Source organism: Meriones unguiculatus, chromosome 1, assembly GCF_030254825.1.
Source record: "Meriones unguiculatus strain TT.TT164.6M chromosome 1, Bangor_MerUng_6.1, whole genome shotgun sequence".
Taxonomy (NCBI): Eukaryota; Metazoa; Chordata; class Mammalia; order Rodentia; family Muridae; genus Meriones; species Meriones unguiculatus.
The window spans coordinates 149,635,527-149,654,911 of NC_083349.1; the positions used below are offsets into that span (position 1 = coordinate 149,635,527).

The 19,385-nt window shown below is 39.4% G+C and overlaps 1 long non-coding RNA gene across 2 annotated transcripts in view; it reads right to left on the bottom strand.

Moving 5' to 3' along the window:
• LOC132648337 (uncharacterized) overlaps positions 1 to 19,385 on the bottom strand; it is a 99,494-nt gene that overhangs the window by 31,816 nt on the left and 48,293 nt on the right. For both annotated transcript variants that reach the window (XR_009586704.1, XR_009586705.1), the window contains exon 2: positions 5,198 to 5,415. This is a non-coding gene — a long non-coding RNA (uncharacterized LOC132648337). The remainder of the gene's footprint in view (positions 1 to 5,197; positions 5,416 to 19,385) is intronic.

The window sequence follows — 19,385 nt, forward strand, 5'->3', positions numbered from 1 at the left end:
CCCAACCATCCTTGGCACTCAGTAGCCCTTCTTAATAAGGATGAAGGAAAGGTGTTGACTGCTGAAGAAAAGCCAACATAAAAGAAAAAAAAAAAAGCATTCAGCTGTGGCAAAGAACAGTTGATGCCCTTGTTTTCACAGCTGCTGGCTGGCATTTCTTCTTTCCTCACATTCATATCTCTTCTTTCCATGTTTTCATTCACCAAAGAGTGTCATCTCTTCTTGTTCAAACCAATAAAGCAGCCAAATAACTTCCTGCGTGGGAAGTCACTTACTTGATTGCCTCTGCAACTGATTCCATTTCTTTCTACATGGATAAACCTTTATAAAATTTTTATCTAAACATCTGATTAAAACACAAAGATGACTTAGAAATTTAGAAATTTGCCAAGACAATACAAATTCAACAAAGAGATATGAAAATCTACTGGGTGGTGTTGAAAGTTTTCATTACTATTTAGGCATCTGCCCCTACTATCCAGTGTCAGAATCTCAAATACACTTTAATTAAAATTTAGTACTGAAGAATATAGGTGACTTTTGTTGTCCAAATCTTAAAATATTGATTTAACTAAGAGTTTGAGAATTCTTTTAAGAACATGTCCACTCTGATTAAAAAATAACCTATCAAAATAAAGAATAAAATCTCCTACTATTTCTTATTTTACTTTCAGCTCAAGGTAGGAATTCTATATCCAGTAAGATTTCAAAAGAGCTTTGCATTCTGAGAATTTGACTTCAGATATCACCCTTGCCACCTCCCCTCCCCACCCCGCTGCCTTGTAGAATGGAAATGCATTATCAGGATAGCTCAAAGGACCTCAAATATGAACTTGGCTGAAAATGTTTTCAAACCAGTAGAGATCCAGGGCTACTAAGAGTAAATGATATGAATACCATTATGAGTATACTTATGTAATATATGGACCATTATGTGTGTATCATTGTGCTTCCTGTGTAGACACAAAATCTGTTATGGGATATTTGGATATATTTAAGGACAATATACTATAATACATAAAGATTCAGATATATTTAAAAGTGTATGTCTCAAGATACTCACATTTAATAACAATGATTGTGAAGTGGCAAAGGTCATGAGAAAAAAGAGACACAACTTCAAAACATTTAAGCTAGTGGAATATTCAGAAATTAAGTTTTATAAAAAATAAACTAGACTTATGTTTCTGGAAAGAAAAATCATGACTACAGAGAAAACTGACCAAGATGCAATAAAACTAGAAATAAGAAGTCACATTAAAGCAATGTTTAAACTCCTGAGAACACTTTTTTTTCGAATGGATGATTCTCATGAATGCCCACTGAACCTGCCCTTTTTTCTTCATATTACAACTGTAAGGAATTAAACTCATTTGCAATAAGAAATATCAAGTCTAATAGCATCTGCATACATTTGTAGCAACCTTGACATGTTTGCGGCCTTTTCGTTCTCTCATCAGCATGGGTGAAATCTTATGTGAGTTGTATATTGATCTCAATGCTCAAGGGAAACGGAAGGCATCCCTTGTCCACCTGAAGGCTGCTTTCCAGCTGCACAGAGATCCCTACTCCTCCACATTATTGTCCCTTCAGCAGCTACTGCCCAGAGTGTGCATCTCAAACTCATCAGCTCTTGCCTTCTTCCAAATTCTCTAGAACACTGTCCCATGTGCCCAACCATTTGATTGAACATTCTTCTAGCTCTTCAGCCATCATTATTCTAGGGGGAATGTTCAAGGCTTCTTCCTGAGTCTCAGGCTTTCTTGCCTGAGAACCTCCTGTGAAAGTTCCGGGCTGTTCTTCAGGCATCCATTCCTCTGGTTTACAAACCCTTTGCACACCTCAGCCACTATGCTTACAGTGTCAGCTAGCAGCACGGCCTTCCACATGTTGGTTACTTGATTTTTATAGATCTTGCATTCTTCAACTCTAGTGAATAGTTCCAGTCATTCCTGCTTCACAATCTTTTCAGTGCCACAGGCTATGTCTCACAAAGTTGGTGAGTGGATTAAGAAGTGTAAATGCATCTTTGCACTTTCTTGATTCCTGTGACAATAGTGCAAGCTTATTTTCTGAAGTCTTAGCCTGTGTTTCTCACACCTCACTCATTTTTGCTGACTCCAAAAGAATACAGAGCATAAACGCGATAATACATCCTGGTGTGTCTCCTAGGCAACCTCGTAATGACATCTTCCAGAACACTGGCTACCTATTGTTTCTCATCCTCCTACGAAACTTTCTGTAGAAGCAAAGGGAGAAGCATTGCTGTATATTGCCATCTTTTGTCTTTATCTATGGTAATTTTGTCATATTAAAAAAAATACCAAGATGTTCTGTGAGTTGTAGAGGCAGAGAAAGGGGGTGATACAGATGTACCCATCAGGGCTGAGTAAGCAGTCACTTCTCAGCACTTTGGCCAGTTGAGACTCTCACAGACACACTAATGGCTATTGACAATGACTGGGGAGGGAGAGTCACTTTTTTTGGGTGTGTGTAAGTTGCCCACCGTCCCGCGGATGGCCCACGTGCTTATGGACAACACTAATTGTACTCAGAGTGTTAGAAGAATAATTAAAAAGAAGTAAATGAAGTTACGATGGGGACATGTTGGGTAGATGAGGACAGAGAGGGGGCAAATATAATCAAAACCTATTACATATGTGTACGAAATTTTCAAATAATAAATTTAAATACAAAAATTAAAATAATAGAGCTAGAAATGTACGCTAAAATGTTTTACCTAGTAGAATGTTGTAAATTAAAGGACTACCAAAAATTTTTGTTTCATATTCCTATTAGAATGGGAAGAAAATTCAGTGTAATTTCAATATCAATTTTAAATTTTTTGAAGGATAATTATGCCTGTTTAGTAGTGACAGCTACAGTCTGTAGGGCAACTGCATTTGTGAAGGGTTTTATACCTATTTACTCATTTCCCCATCAGCGTAGCAAGATAGCAATTGTTCCCTATCTCCAGGAAAACCCAGGCTGTTCGATGATTTACAGTGTGAGCCCAAACCAGCATCTGTCCGTGACTCACAACTCCATATTTGGATGAACTTTCTTATTCCTCTCCAACTTTAAGATGGGGCTTCCGTATAATGTTTATTTGATTTAAGACCCAGAATAATAAGCATGCTCAACATCCCACAGAGGAGGGTGGACATGAAGTCCCACCCCACATGAGAAACCATTGGCAACTGATCTGGCTGGGACAAGGAGGGTTAGCTTTTCTTAAGGATGTGGACCTGGTAAGCTGACCACACTCTAGTGAATGGTCATACACTCAAGAGTACATGAGCTGTGCAAACTGGACTTGACTTAAAAAACAAACATGAAGCTGGGTGGGCAGGGAAGGGTAATGGATCAGGGAGAGTGGGAGAGGACTAAATACAATCAAGACACACTATGAAATTGTCAAAGAACAAATAAAACGACGAATGGCAAAAGGATTAATAGTCACCATATAGGTTTATGCATGTTAGAAAAGCTAACCCTATTCAGGCTTTTTGTGTTACAGAACAAGATGTGATAACCTCACATAAGTTTTGGAGGTAGACCACACTTCTGGTTTACCTATAAACCTATAAACCAGCTTCGTAGGAAGTCTTAGTGGAGCTGGTTACAGAAAGCTCCCTACTCTCTCTGCATCTCAAATTCCTATCTCTAAAATTCTTCAGCGATGGTGTTTAAGGACCTGATGTGATTGCAAAATGCTTACCATCACGTTTAACCAGCTTTCAAATGCTATTCATTAGAGTCATTTTTGTCAATACGTCTTCCCTTTGAATATTTAGTAACATTATTTTTGACATTCTGTAAACCACATACTACAATGAGCAAGTTGTTATTGATACAGCTCAGTTATCTTAACAGATATTCAATCTGTCCAATTAAATGTTACTATTCCCGCTCTACAGATAGACAGTCCTGGAGTGGAGGATGTTGACGGTAGGCACAGACCCCGCCATGAATGACCTGCTTAGATTTATCTAGATTCAATCTTGGCTTATTTCATCTCTATCTGCTGCTTCTCCAGTTAGAAAAATGGACCAAATTTTACACAGACCTTATTTGGTGACATCTCAGATATAGCTAGCATTTACTGAGTCCCCAGAGGAGAGAGGGCCAGTTGTCTCCAGCATGGGACCAAAGCACATCTGTACTCTGCCAGTTCACAGACTGACTCAGGACAAGGTGTACTGCCTGAGCGGAGGAGTCCCAGGAGGAAGTTCACTGCTCAGCCCGTGTTTTCACCATCATTTTATTCAGCTCTCATGGTTTGCTGCATGAGACAGTAATGCTACTTTGCTCAGTTGAATGGAAGGCAAGTCTCAAAACACACAAACACACACACACACTCACACTTGTGTGTGTATACACACCTACCCAGGGAATAACATTAAACAATAAAGAAAAATGTAATCAAGTTAGTTTGATTTTTCTAGTTAAAAACCTTAACAATTTGTCTCGTGAATGATTGTGAAGAATATAGAAACATAGAACCGATGGTACTGCTTGAGCAAAACTGAGAACATCTCACAGTATAGAAGCTGAAGGTCATAAGAAGTGTCCTTGGGACTCATATAGATACTAATATCACAATGGGTACGATTTTAGCTTCTCAGCAGAGCTGTTTAAGGAAGGTCTTTGTTTCTCTTCATTAAATTAAATGGGACAGCTTCTATCCCATATGACAAGAAACTCAATTTCAGTCTTATCTGTATCTCTGTAGCACCAGAGTATGAGAGACCTGAAAGAGATAGAAAAGCTAGCTCTTCTCTGCTCTGTTTCAGCTGCTGTGCACATCCTCACTCTAACAAAGTCCAGTATCTGGAAGGCCACAGTGTCCTAGCAAGAATAAATGTGTAACCCACATCTGTACTTTGAGAATTCTTTCTCTTTCTACATTTTCAAGTCAATCCCTGTGGTTGATTTAAAGCAATCACCATTAATTTTTAGCTCACATCTTTATGTCACACTGACCTATTCATAAGCCAAGCTACAGCTTCTGCTTCCTGTTCAGCTGGACTGTCTACATGGCTACAGATACAGCGAAGGGGGGGGGCACAACTGTAGCTGTTGTGGGTGACCTCTGGCTCTTGGCTGCTTGCTCAGGAAGCTTAACTCTGGCTCTGGCGTCCACAAGGCCTGGATACTGGATATACAATTTCATTCCTATGAGGGACTGACTTACCAGGTCCAGGTCATTCACAGGATTCAGTTTCATAGACTCTTCTGATTATGAACAAGTCTGCACACATGACCAGTTTAGGAAGTGAATGTGATTCTTTGTAGGAGGCCCAAATGATCCAGATTTCATTAAATTGCAATATGGTAGACAGTAGGAGAGGTAACATAGCCCCAAAGGGAAAGTGAATGAAAATATAAACTGCTTCTGATGCCTTTCTTTTCCTAGAAGAAAAAGAAAAGCCACACATCACACCTCAGGCCTTAGAACAGCGTCTAGTGGTCCCATATTCAACAAAAGAGCTATGGTTTGGACTGCGGCTTTGTTGAACATGCCATCACTTCCAGGATACTCCTGTTTTGTATAGTGACTATTCAACAGCCTAAAGGGAACCATGCTAGGCACCTCAGCCCCAGAGCTGACTCACCTGGTAGCCCTCATGCCAGCCAGCTCCTGCAATAAGAAAGCAGAATGGGCATTAAGCTGCTCCTGGGTGCCTATTTTGATTTCCTGGCTTGTTCAGTTTTTGACTTCCACGGAGATATTTCTTACCTCCTGCTATGATGGATGCAGAGATTACCAAGTATTTTAACTATTATTATTAATTTGAGAGCTACCACATTCTCACAAAGCCCATGCAAACCACATTCGGGCAGGATTCCATTTAACACGTGTCTGTCACAAGGATTTCATGCTAAGAGAAAAACTATGCTATGGCTATGGACCAGGACCTTCAGGGAATTGGTGAGATAAGGAAGCAGAACCTATGGCTGTGATGGTGCTTCATAGAGGGATCTACAATAGGAGACAGAAAAAGGGTGAATGTGGTGACTTGGAACCGCTGCCTCAACACACAAGATGAGCCTCCCTGGCAAGGATGACAGAGCAGGAGGCAAACTAGCTTCTGGGAGGACTCCGGGAAACCAATTGTTCATGCTAAGTGAAATGTAAGGGTCTGGGTTGTTCTGTCAGACAGCATGGAATGAGAACACAAACACACACAGGTATGTAGTTTTGAATTTTGCTATGGCTCTCCAGACAACAAAATGAACTCAACATCTGCATCCAGTGGTTCTCAAAATCCCGAGTGTCCGTCTTGCCCAGTGTGTCTGGAGATGGTGGAATCATCACATGCACTGTGAGAGGGAACTGCTATCTAAATGTTCGCTCATTTCTATGGTTTAAATGTTTTCATCATGGCTGGTTTCAAGCTTCCATTAAAAACAAAATCTAAAAAAATAATAAAACTCTTTCATGTCTCAGGATCTAGTAAGAGTTAGTTCCAGTTGTAGGTCTCTTCAAAGACAAAAATGCCTCAGCATTGTCAAGTCTTTTCTCTGGAAAGTCATAGGAGTCCAACATGCAGGCTGGCTGACATTCAGGACCTGAGGGAAGCTCTCAGGCTCCTGCCCCTCATCTTGTCTTCTGATATGCTCTTTTTTTGCTGTGCTGATCCATTCTGCCGGTAGATACACCACCATTCATTCAGGACCTCCTCAGTCCTCATAACAATGACCAGTTGGTATTACGGTTGTAGCTGCCTGACTTCTAATAAGGAAGCAATCCCAACTGTACCTTATTTAGTTCTATCTTCCTTGTAGCCATGAATGGACTCAGTTCTGTGACTGCTTCTCCTTCCATCACTCCTAACCAGTGAACAACATCCACCACACACTGTATTGGTGAGGCCCACTTCCCCACATCAGCACATTTCCGATGACCTTGGTGAGTACCCTTCCTCTGGGCCCACCCATGTAGCCTCGACCTAGCCATTCAAAACTACATACCTGTGTGTGTTTGTGTTCTCATTCCATGCTGTCTGACAGAACAGCCCAGACCCTTACATTTCACTTAGCATGAACAATTGGTTTCCCGGAGTCCTCCCAGAAGCTAGTTTGCCTCCTGCTCTGTCATCCTTGCCAGGGAGGCTCATCTTGTGTGTTGAGGCAGCGGTTCCAAGTCACCACATTCACCCTTTTCTGTCTCCTATTGTAGATCCCTATATCAAGCACCATCACAGCCATAGGTTCTGCTTCCTTTTCTCACTGATTCCCTGAAGGTCCTGGTCAAGCTTAGTCCCAGCCAGTGAATGGTCGAACCGAGTCTTAAAACAGGTCTGGTAGCCAGGAGTCAGAGTGTGAACAATCCTCTAGGGGGTCATCTGAGGACTGGCAGGAGACAGAGATTCATGTGTGTGCGTGTGTTAACATGTGTAGGAGTATGTATGCATGTATGTATGTGTATGTATGTGTGTGTGTGTTTATGTGTGAAGTGTCCATGGAGGCCTGAGGTTGGTTAGTATTTTTTTCCATTGTTTGTCTACCTTACTCTTTGAGGCAGAATCTCTCAGACAGAATTGGACCTGGCTGGTATGGTTGGCCTCTCTAGCCAGCTTGCTCTAGAGATGTCTTGTCTCTGACTGGAATTATAGACAAGTCCCCACACAGTCCAGCACATATAATAGTCTTGTGCATTAGAACTCTGCCCTGTTGCTTATACACTAATTGTTTTGATCCCCACCCCTGAGCCTTCTCCCAGAAACTGAGGCTTTTCATTGTTTGTTTGGTTGAAGAATCTGACTATAATATGTTGCTCTATAATAATAAACGTGGTTTAAATTGTTCCTGTTATGATTTGAGCAATGCTACCTCCTCCCAAATTCGGGTGAAACTTAATCCCACTCTAGTTCCATTAAGAGGAAGTAGCCTTTTGAAGTGTTTCAGTCAGGGTGGAGGCTCTCAAGAAGAACCACTGTGCCTATGAAAAAGTCCTGATGGAGTTCACACCCCATTCTCTTCTGTGCCTTCTGCTTCATAAGGACACTACACTTTTCTCCTCTGGTAACAAGGTGCCATCTTGAAAGTGGAGTCAGATACTCCTTAGATACCAAACCTGCCAGTGGTTTAATTTTGGACTGCCAGCCATCCAATACAGAATGATAAATAGAACATTTGTATTGTTTATAAATTAACAATATCGTGAATTCTTACAGTGTCTCAAATGGGCTAGTGTTATTAACAACCAAAATAAAATAGTTTTCTGGAAGTCCATTCCTTTCTCAGGATTCAAAAGAGAGTGTTTTAGATGTGCTAAAATTGATGAATTTTCTTCTCAATGCCGTGGAAGGAGAATGTGGTTTTTATGGTTTCACCCCAACACAGAACACAAAAAAGTCTACAAGAGATATTCACATCTCTGCTCACATATCACTGGAACATTAGTCTTGTGAAGTGACCCTAAGAGGTCTGGGGAAGGTATTCGTCATAGTTCAACTACAACTCTCTCATGGAAGAAGGTGAGAACTCATTCAAATCGACATTTTTCTGTCCCCTTTCTTTTGAGCATCAGGGATTTAGAATGGTTTTCTCTTCAAATGTAATACACAGAGCAGAATTAGCCAGCCCATCCCTACATTGCTCTTTTCTTTTTTTGTATTTCTTGATGGCACTACCATTTTTATGTCCCTACAAAATACATTGCTGTGACCATTGTGTTTTTTCTCTCTCTCTCACTCTCTCTCTGCTTATGAATAACTGATGGGTTGACAGGAAATTGTTTCTCCTGGATGATATTTCTTTCCTCCTTTCTGTTCCTACACAAAAATTTCTGGTCAGTAATCCATGCCACTTCTCCAAGTTATAAAATGTCTACAGTTTCACCATGCAACAGTTAAACTGTTAACATAACTTAGAATCTCTCAAGAAGAGAGTATCTACGAGGCTTTTCTAGCTCAAGTTGGCCTGTGGGAATGTCTGTAGGAGATTGTCTTGATTACTAATGTTCACTCATGTGAGATGGCTCAGCTACTGTGGGTGGGCCAGTTCAGGGGATACTGATCTGCATACATGTACAAAGGAAGATGAACATAAGCAAACATGCTAATGCAACTGACTGGATTTTGTCTTTTCTGCTATGATACATAGTAAGCTGGAACTGTGAGCTGAAATGAACCATTTCTCCATTAAGTGGATTTGATCAAGAAATTTTATCACAATAGAAATAAAAGTGATGCATCCTATATATCCTTTTATCTGATGGAATTAGCCCTTCCAAAACATAACTCCAATCTTTCATGTTGCCCCTCCACATTTCCTTAGAGCCTGGAAAATTCTGGATATAGATCAGCCTGTAGTACTACCTGAACAACTCTCTACTGCACTTTACCTCTTTAACCAAAGTCTTAAGGTAAGATTTGCTTTGTGTCCAGTGCCCAAATGGATCCATGTTTTTCTACCTCAAGATTTTCCTGTTTTGTTCTGTATTGTTGAAATTCCATTTTTCCCTATATCTAGGTTTATGGTAGAGTATGCAGTAGCTCTGGAGCCCCACCCTGGCATTGCTAGTTCTTCGACTCACATAGGCCATTGAATGTCTCTGAACCTCTGTAACTTCATTTCTAAAACAAGAATAGCAACACTGAATTCAGGTAGTTTAGTTATGAGGAACACATACACAGTTTGTCTACAGTCACTGGTAGGAAAGCATTCCACTAAGTTTAATTTGTTTTCTCCTTTTATCTCTTGTAACTGCACCTGCTTAAAGTACTACCGCCTCCTTTACATTTATGATATTATTCGTGGCATTGGTCTGGTTGAATATAAATCCATGAATATCAATGTGCCTGTACCTGAAATTGCTGTCACACATCTCTGCTTTCATCGTAAAGTCAGCATGACCAAGTAGACCAGAATTAAAGGAGAATTATAGACAGATAGAGTAGGCCCAGGCATAATCTGTGGCTTGGAACCAAGCCCACACAGAACTGGTCAGGTCTAGCCAAAGTTTAGTCAACACAAATTCAGGTGTGAGAGGACATGATTTGTTATTTTAGGCCACTGAGTTTGAAGTGGTTTCTTCTAAAACATATTAGAGTATTAAACATAGAATGTTCAAAGGACAATCAATAAAAATATAAATAATTTAACCCAAGTAAGTCACAAGAATAATTACAGTAATGTTCATTAAATTATTTGTCTTTCCTTTCTGTTTTTTTAGATGAGAAAACGGTATCAAGATTCACACTGAAAAGATTCTTCAATTACCTTCCTATCATAATCTTGTGATTCGTATACTAGCACCTCAACGTGATTGTTCACCCTCAATGAACGGTCATCTTGACATGACAGTAATCAATGAATAGCCCAGAAAAACCATGGAGGACACAGTAGACTTCTCTCTCTAGGTGATTCATGTAGAATAAAACTGAAAATCCAATTTTAAGAGCACCTAGGAATTTTAGCAAATCCTTCCAGGAAGAATAATAATAGATTTTATTTACCAGCTGAAATACCACATGCCAGGAGCAGCAATGAGCAGGTTGCAATATACTCTACTTTTCAAATTCAATTAAAATCAACTCCATGACATATATATATATATATATATATATATATATATATATATATATATTTCCCAAAGACTAAAAGACTTATCTTGTGTTACTCGCTTAGTACACAACAGAGACACATTGCAAAAACAGATACCACTGACTCCAAAACCCATTCTCTTTCGACTATGCCACACACTGAGATGAAAATTGAATTTGCTTAGACATAGACAAGGCTGTGTCAAAACTTAATGACACGTAACTTTCTAAGGTGCAGCCATGTCTCTAGATTTACTCTCACTTAAACTTAAATTTCATAGATAGAAATAAATATAAGGTCGCACAAATCAACAGAAATGTACATATAAGTATATGAATATATGCATTACATTCCTATTTAAACTGTGTGTGTGTGTTTCTATTTAACAAGCAGTTTTTTTCAGCACTCTTAGGGACTCTGATGAGCTTATTCACCTATTCAGTTGTCTAATAGAAGGTTATTGATTCTGAACATGTTCCACACACTTGTTCAGAAAATATAAAAATAAATCAAGCAAAAAGTCCATGACCCTGATTTCTGAAAAATTATGGTATAATTATGAGACATATATGCCAACATATATTCGATATTAATTAGAAAAGGCTAAGCACCATGTCTACCAGATGGATGGGAAGAAACCAGAGCATTGTGTCCTGGTAAGTGTTGACAGGAATGTGAAGACCACACCTGAGACCATGCCACTGTAGCAGAGAGGACGATGGGCTTCCTTTTAGAAGTGCTACATTGGAAATATCCCAATGTGAGCCAAGTGGAGACAGCCAGCGGGAATATAGATACAGTACATTCAGAGCCAGAACACTTCCCAGTGGACAGACTTTTCATGGCAAAGCCAAGCAAGATAAATCAACCAAAACATAGGCTGCAAGGTCGCTCTAGAAATTCCAGAGTCTGGGCTGCAAACCTTATGCCTCAGGCAGGACCAGATGAGACACATTTTCTATGAGCTATTACTAGGCTACTCTAAAGAAAGGCATACATTAAATGGGACCAAGTATTGGATATGATCTGCAAATGACAGATGAGGTTTTGACTCTGTTGTTGTAGATTCCTGGGCATCCCTGGTTCTGACCCACATAAACTTTCTTTAGATTATGAGTCTCTCAGAGAACTTAATGAAAACTGTAAATCTTTCCTCAGAGAAAATAAGAAAATAGCATTTTCAAGTCACTTTGGGGTACTCGTTCACCCTTTGATGAATTGATCCTCAGGAATTAATGACATTTGGTAAAGAACAATTATTGCTGCATGACTCTCTTCACTTTCAGACTCTTTCCTAAACGTCTACTCAGGCTTTTCTATAGTCAGAGTTGGTAGAAAAGGTGTTTGACTCCACTGGGGCACAGGCTCCCACCTACACTAGGTGGTCTTTCTAAATCCTGCTCTTGTTCCTGGAAATTTATACTAAAGAGCCCAATATTCCCCTCTTCCCTTTTTTCACCTCTGTTCCTGTGTGAGGTGTTTTACTACTCTTCAGCAAGCTGTCTCCCAGGCTTCCTTACAGAAGCCAAATGGCAGAATCATCACTGAACCTGTGCAGGATAAGAACATTAAATACCCATTGAGATAAAAATTGCATAGTGGACTGGGTCAATGCCATTCATACTACCATTAAATAAATGACGGGAAAGGACGTTTATTCCAATGAACTTGATGATTCTTTTGCTCTTTCTACTGCTTGACATTGTCTTTCCAGATCACTTTTAAGTCTAAGGTCATGACTTTTGCACCCCACCCACCTAATACGCTGGTGCATTTATTTCTGACATTAAAAAAAAAAGCTAAGTCAAGTTTTTCTTTCTATGATCAGTTATCTATGAACAAAGTGAAACAACAGAGTACAAAGGGCAGTAGATTATATCAGAATATCTGGAATCAAGTCCCACTCGAAACAACTACATGTCTTGGAGCTTGTCCCTGTACTGCCCTGATCTTCCAATTCAGAGGCTGAGAACAATACTCCTTCTGTGCAGATCAAATGAGGTGAGTTATATACAAAGCACTTCTGCTGTTTAAGGTTGCATATCTTTTCCCCCCTCTTGCAATGCTTAAATGTGGAACCTGAGGTTCAGTCAATTCCTTAGTAAACACATAGCCTTATTACAGAATGAAACCTCACAATTTTGATTCTGCACTCCTCGTTCTTTCTTTGTGGTGGAACAGATGATCATATTTGGTGTAGTTATGAATATAGGTAAACTCCTTGAAGGGTAGAATTTGAAATATTTTTTGTATCTCAAGAAATGGCTAGGTTAAATGCAGATGGCTGTTGGGCTGCTTTATAAAGAGGCAAAGACCCCAATAACTCTTAAGATTTTTATTTTGTGAAACACTGTATAAAAATTTAAGAGCAAAGCTGTGTTATTTGCCCTAACAGAGGAAGTATGAGAGGCAAGAACAAGCAAGAACAACCTAGTTTCTTACTGTTAAAGAACCTTAGATGAAACCAAATGAGATGAAGGAAGCACGTTAAGCTGTTCTGTTGTGAGGTAGGTATGGGATGGAAGTCTGCTTTGCAGAATCTGAAAAACATTTATTACACCTTTCTTGGTCAGTGGTCCATGGAAGTTTGGTTTTGCAAGGACTGTTGTGGAGTCCCGAGTTGCCTTTGTAGGGAGGCTGTGGTAGAGTAGAACTGAAAGTTGCCCTCTGGAGGGTAGCCAGACTGAGCTACAGAACCACTAACAGGAAGGACTCCACTCTGAGCTCTATAAATATTGGCAATTGTGTTACTGTAATCAGCCATCTCCTGACTTGACAGGGAGCCAGTGAAGGAAGGAGGGGCTGTGTGATGATGTATGATCATTCAAGTCCTTACCAGCAACAATATCTACTTAAAGCAACATGGATAAATGGGGGTAGATTCAATGTGCCCTAGTTCATCATTAAAGTTTACTTTCCTCTGGACATTTTGCCTAGATGTAGCACATTCTACCTAAGAACTAGCCTTATAAAACATCCTTCTCTCTCATAGTTACTTAGACCTCAATGAGGTGCATCTTTCTTTAAAACCTATGCAGCTGTGCTGTTAGCTTAAAAAAAATAAGTAAGTAAAAAACAGTTTTTCAGAACTCATAAATGCCTTATTCTTTTTGCATTTTGCTTGAACATAAATTTGAATTCTTATCTATTGCGCTCCAGAACTGTTGCTTATCAGTATTCCTGACAACAAATTTCAGGTGGTATAAAGTGCTTGGTCCATGAGGCATCCCACACACCCGCAAGAGGACAGGCATTGATGTAACACATCTTTCTCTTATGCCTACAGCCCATAAGCGAAGTTGGGCAGCTCTTTGGTTTTCATATATAATAAGGTTTACGGGACTAAACATAGAGGATGGGAACAAGTGAGACTTAAGGACCCTACAATGGGAAGGACAGTCCTAGGCATGAAGAGCTGACCTCTCCACATGCCATTATGCTCTCACTGGGACACTCACATGTGTTCAACCAACGAAGATTATAGAGGCTCACAGACCTGTGCGAAGAGAATTCCAATTTCATCATCTTTTGCTCTCTGCATTTACATCTGGTAGTAGAAATCTGGTATTGAACGATTTCGCAGATTTCCTACTCTATAGCAGCTACTCACATTGTCATAGCTCACGGTAGTGATTCACTCTTCAGAGCAGCCGAATGTACCAAGAGGAGCAGGCATTGCTACCAAGCTCCTCACAAACCAGGGAGTTGGCACACTGATCTTAAAGCACAGACTAAAGCTCTGTTTTTAACTTTTAAACCATTTAACACAGGGCAAAAGAATTAATAGTTTTATACTAAAACATAAAAGATAATGGAAATATTTCAGATTTCCTATTGAATAAGAGTACTCATTATAAATATATTTGTATGATTCCTTTTAAAAGTTCTTTTTGAGGAAGACTTAACAAATCTTATTTCAAATTAAGAAATCTTATTTCACCATTTTTATCTGGGTATACCACGACCCTACTTTCTTGGTTTGTCCCCTGAGTAAAATTCTTGGACGACACCATGGGTGAAAGTTAAACAAGTTTCGTCATCAGCTATCAGGGGCACTCTTGAGGCAGGAAGGGTGCTTACATTGCCAACCTGCTGTTTGTTATATTTTAAAGGTCTCTAAATTTCTCACAGGTATAAAAAATGTCAAATTTATGGTAGATCAATAAACATGATCTCTGGAATACTATCAGATATAATTGCAGCTTTGCTAGTACAGGATGAATTCTTTGTTAGAAGAATTGTAAATGCTTATTAAACACATGCACTCATGATAAAAATAAAACTAGAAGGCAATAATGAAGGTTTACAGAAAGAAGGCAAGAATGAAAGAAAGCAATTTATGTATTTAGTCCATTTACTTACAGTGGCTTGGGCGCACAATGCTCCCGAAACAAAGACTATTCTTCTTAATCTATGATCCATGGCTTCTCTTACATTAAAACAAAGCCAAACTTGTCCACAGTCCACGTTTTCATTGATTCTTATCCTCTCTACATTGTGGCTGAAGTTATTTTTAAAAAGCAGCTCTCATGGTTTTATTTTTAACTTTATTTTAAAATGCACGATAAGTTCAATATTTCCTAATGACAGAATTACTTCTTTATTTCCAGAGATTGAGAAAACAGTTACTTCTGATATTTCCAGAAGCATTTTTCAGACTAGTTAAAACTTGAAATTGTAGTAACTTTTCTCACAATTGAAGAAAGTACCTTTTCAGAATAAAGATCTTGATAATAAATATCAGAAGTACCACTCAGTGTACCACTCCAGTACCCCACGAATTCACAGCTGCATGCATTGCGTTGCAGTGGAGGAGAATAAGTCAAAGGAATCTATTGCCGAGTCAGCATTTGGGATCTAGAAGTAAGTTAGATAACTAAATAAGAAGACTGAATATGCTGAAACAAAAATAAATGTGTGCTATCACCAAAGTAAGCATTGTGGTTTGCCTTACCATGACTTATTTGAGAATAATCATCATTCTTTGTGAGACTAGTGAACCAAGAACATGAAGGTGAGGTCACATTAGGGTGCTGGCCACATGCTTCCTATACTTCTGAATGCCTCTCTTCTTTCTCACTTAGAGCTCATATTCACTTCAGTCAATCAACTTGACTTACTGAAGATAAAATCATTAGTCCTTTAAACCATGAAAATTATATTTTATTGGTAAATTTTTATTTATTAATACATTTTATTAAATCTCCTACCATAAATAATAACTTGGAGTTCCACTAAAAATACCTATGTTAGGATGACTAATTTTGAATAAAGGATACAAAAGTATTTTTCCTTCTGTTGAAAGTAATTTTTTTCATACAATATATTCTGATTATGATTTACTCTCCCTCTACTCCTGCCAGCTCCTTCCCACCTCCTCCTCATCCAGATTCACTTCCTTTCTGTCTCTCAATAGAAACAATTAAGCTTCTAAGGGACAACAAGAGTTTTTGAAAGATCCACATAACATATCTTAGGAATTCTTTATAGAGTAAGTAGTAAAAGAAAAATTAAACAACATTTCTGGAGACTCTTTAACATCCTAGAAAAACCCAAAGATCACATTTGAAATGGATTTTTAACTGGATGAATATTTTAAAATGCAATTTGAGGCATGAACCAAAATCCAGACAAGGTACTAATTTCTGAACAACACACTCAACTCCCACCTGCTGTCATAAATTGATCTGTCAATTTATCAGCATGAGGACCATCTCTACTTACTATAAAGAGTTTACCAAATTATCAGTCAGGTTGTTTACCAGAGTGCTTTGAAGTTTCTTGTTTATGGGTTTTTGGTTGGTTTTTATGCGTTTGTTTGTTTTCCCCTCCTTTGAACACATGAGCTGTTTTGTACACCAGTACACCTGTTATTCTTTCTCCTTGGGCACTGTATTCCCTTTCTTCCCCTGAACACTTGAAGAACTCATGGAAAATCTCTCTGTTTTACTTTTCTAAAATTAAAAAATAAAATGTTTATACCGTGTAAGGGTTGATTTAAACAATACATCTGAAAGTTTGTCTGTTGTGGTTTGAATGTGTAGTGTCCCTGATGTCCCCCATAGGCCCAGGTGTTTTAACACTTGGTCTCCAGTAGGTGGTGCTGTTTGTGAAGGTTGCAGAACCTTAAGGAGGTTCAGCCTTGCTGAAGAAGTCCATCACTTGGGGTGGGCTTTGAGGTTTATTAGCTTTGCCCCACTTACTGCTGTTTCTCTGCTTCCTTAGAGTAGATGCGATATAATTAGGCTAGCTCCTGTTCTTGCAGCCATGTCTTCCCTGACAGCTGTCATGCCTCCCCTGACCATTGCTATGTTCCTTGCCATGACAGACTCCATCCTTCTGGAACTGTAAGGCAAAATCAACCCTTCAGTCCATAGCATCTTTAGTCAGGATATTCTATAACAAAAATGGAACCTGATGAATCCATTGGCCTACAACACACCACATACAAAGCAGCAAAGAAATGTCCAAGGGAAGACGCTCAGTGCTGCCATCCAGGAAGTACCACAGCATCTAGAGCTTTCGTAAGTGACAGGCAACTGATTTTCACACCAATTTCAATGGTAGTTACTTCGTATCAAAAAAGGAACTACTTCGGTAGAATGCAGAATGCCAGTCAAGTGGGGCATGGATGGTACTGCTGTCCAAGTGAACCATATGGAACAGGCAGAAAATGGACATTTGAAAATGACTAATGCCAGACAGGCAGGCAGAGGAAAGTGATTAAAGAAACTGCCTAATAGTGATAAAATATGGTTCTAAATAAAGTCTGAGTTGATGCAAAAGCCTAAAAAACGAGAGGGCTCTTAGCAAGTGAGTTTTAGAACAAAACATGTCCATCCCAGAATATGTGGTTGAGTTTCCACCTGGACTTACTTACTTCAGTTGGTGTAAGGCACCATGACTAAAGGGAAAGGCAATAAAAGATTTCTGGAGAAGAGAAGCCCAGGGTGGAAAAGCGCTGGCAGAACCTAAGCAAGAGAATAAACCAAAATATAGACAAAAGATTGAAGTAAAGTTAGAGTAGTTAGAAGAGAAAAGAACTTAATGGAAAGGGAGAGGGTGAGGAAGGGAAACTGGAGAAGAAAGTGATTAAAATTTATTATGCTCATGTATGAAGTCAAAGAAGTTGAACATGAGAAAAAATATTGTATGTGATTGTTACTTCTGCAGAATGCAGGCATCCATGTTTCTCATGATGTTAGCCACTAGCTTCACATAACAGCTACTGGGAATTTGAAATACCTTGTGATATAAATCAAAAAGTGCCGTAAATATAGGATGCCTGGCAGAAAGATTGAAAACCATAGTTAACAAAAGTTAAACATACACACACACACACACACACACACACACACACACACACACACACCACACACACACACACACACACACACACCAGTATAGATTTATACTCATTATTCAAACAGATATGACCACTCCAGTTAGGCACATGTATCCTCATGGTGATGTGAAAAAAGATGCACAGGAACTTGGCCTTGTTTATTTCACATCACTTCCCAGATAAGTGTCTACTAATGTTCACACCAGTGTTGGTCCAGAACTTCTCAATACCCTTCGCTTTTTCATAAAATTCATGTTTCCTCATTTCTGTTTGAAATTGCTTCCAGAGTGACTTGTTAACTGCCTATCTGTTGCAGTAACATTTCTGGCTTGCAGAACCAGCCTGGAGAAAAATATCCAAAGCAGCACAGCTATAAGACCAGTAAAATCAGTTAGGAATATGTGACAGAAATTTTGGTTTCTTTGTATGTTGTGTAAATATGTTTTTGTTTTAATCCCAAGTGTGGCATTTTAGTTGGGCTGTAGTTTGTCCACACCTGTTAATTGTCACGTGCTGTGCGTGATCTTTGTCAGCTGGTAATGGCCTTCCACCTGCAGCACAGAGAGGGGCGTGGTCTAAGACTCTGAGAGTATAAATATGAGATCCGGACCGAGAAGGTGTGGCGTGGTGTTCTGTGTTGGCATGAGGCAGTTTTGAGAGGCCAGAGATCAGAGACGATGTGGTGGTTTGGAGCAGACAGACAGAGAGAAACACTTCAGGGCACAGTGGTGCAGAGGAGACTGCAAGCTGCACTTGCAGTCTTCGGAGATTGGTACAGATCCCTAAAAGAACGCCTTGACCCTACGTAGCCAGGAGAAGTAAGGGAGGTCTGGGCCCTCTCTCTACACTAACCTTTTTTCTCTCCTACTTAAGGTTGGGGGGTTGGCAGAAGGGAGGTAGGGGCCTAAACACCCCAAATAAAATAGAGTTTTAAAAGAGAGCACCACAGGTGGCTTTCTGATACAGGAATGAAAGTAAAAACAGTCAAGAAAGGGCTAGAGAGATGACTTAGCACTTCCCAGAGCTCATGTTCTCAGCTTATAACCACCTGTAACTCCAGTGCCGGGGGAACCTGTACCTCTTCTGACCTCCAAGGACAGCTACAATGATGTGCATACACATACAGTCTCTCTCTCTCTCTCTCTCTCTCTCACACACACACACACACACAAATAAAAAGTAAAATAAATCTTTAAAACAATTAATAAGGAATATTATTTAGGCTTATTCATTCATTATATTTTCTTATTCTTTCCTTGTAGCTCATAGTTTACCCAAGTGCCCAGGTATTTTAGATAAATGATCATTAGCTTTTCATGAAGCTTGAAACATAGGTTGTATATAGTGAATAAATACTGAAAAGTTCCTGCTAAATTCTAAGTCTGAAGAGAGGAGAGCAAACAGTTGGAGTTCTGCTGTGGTATCCATACTTACTCAACAGAACACCATGACCCAGGGCATAGAAGGACAGAAATATTTTAGG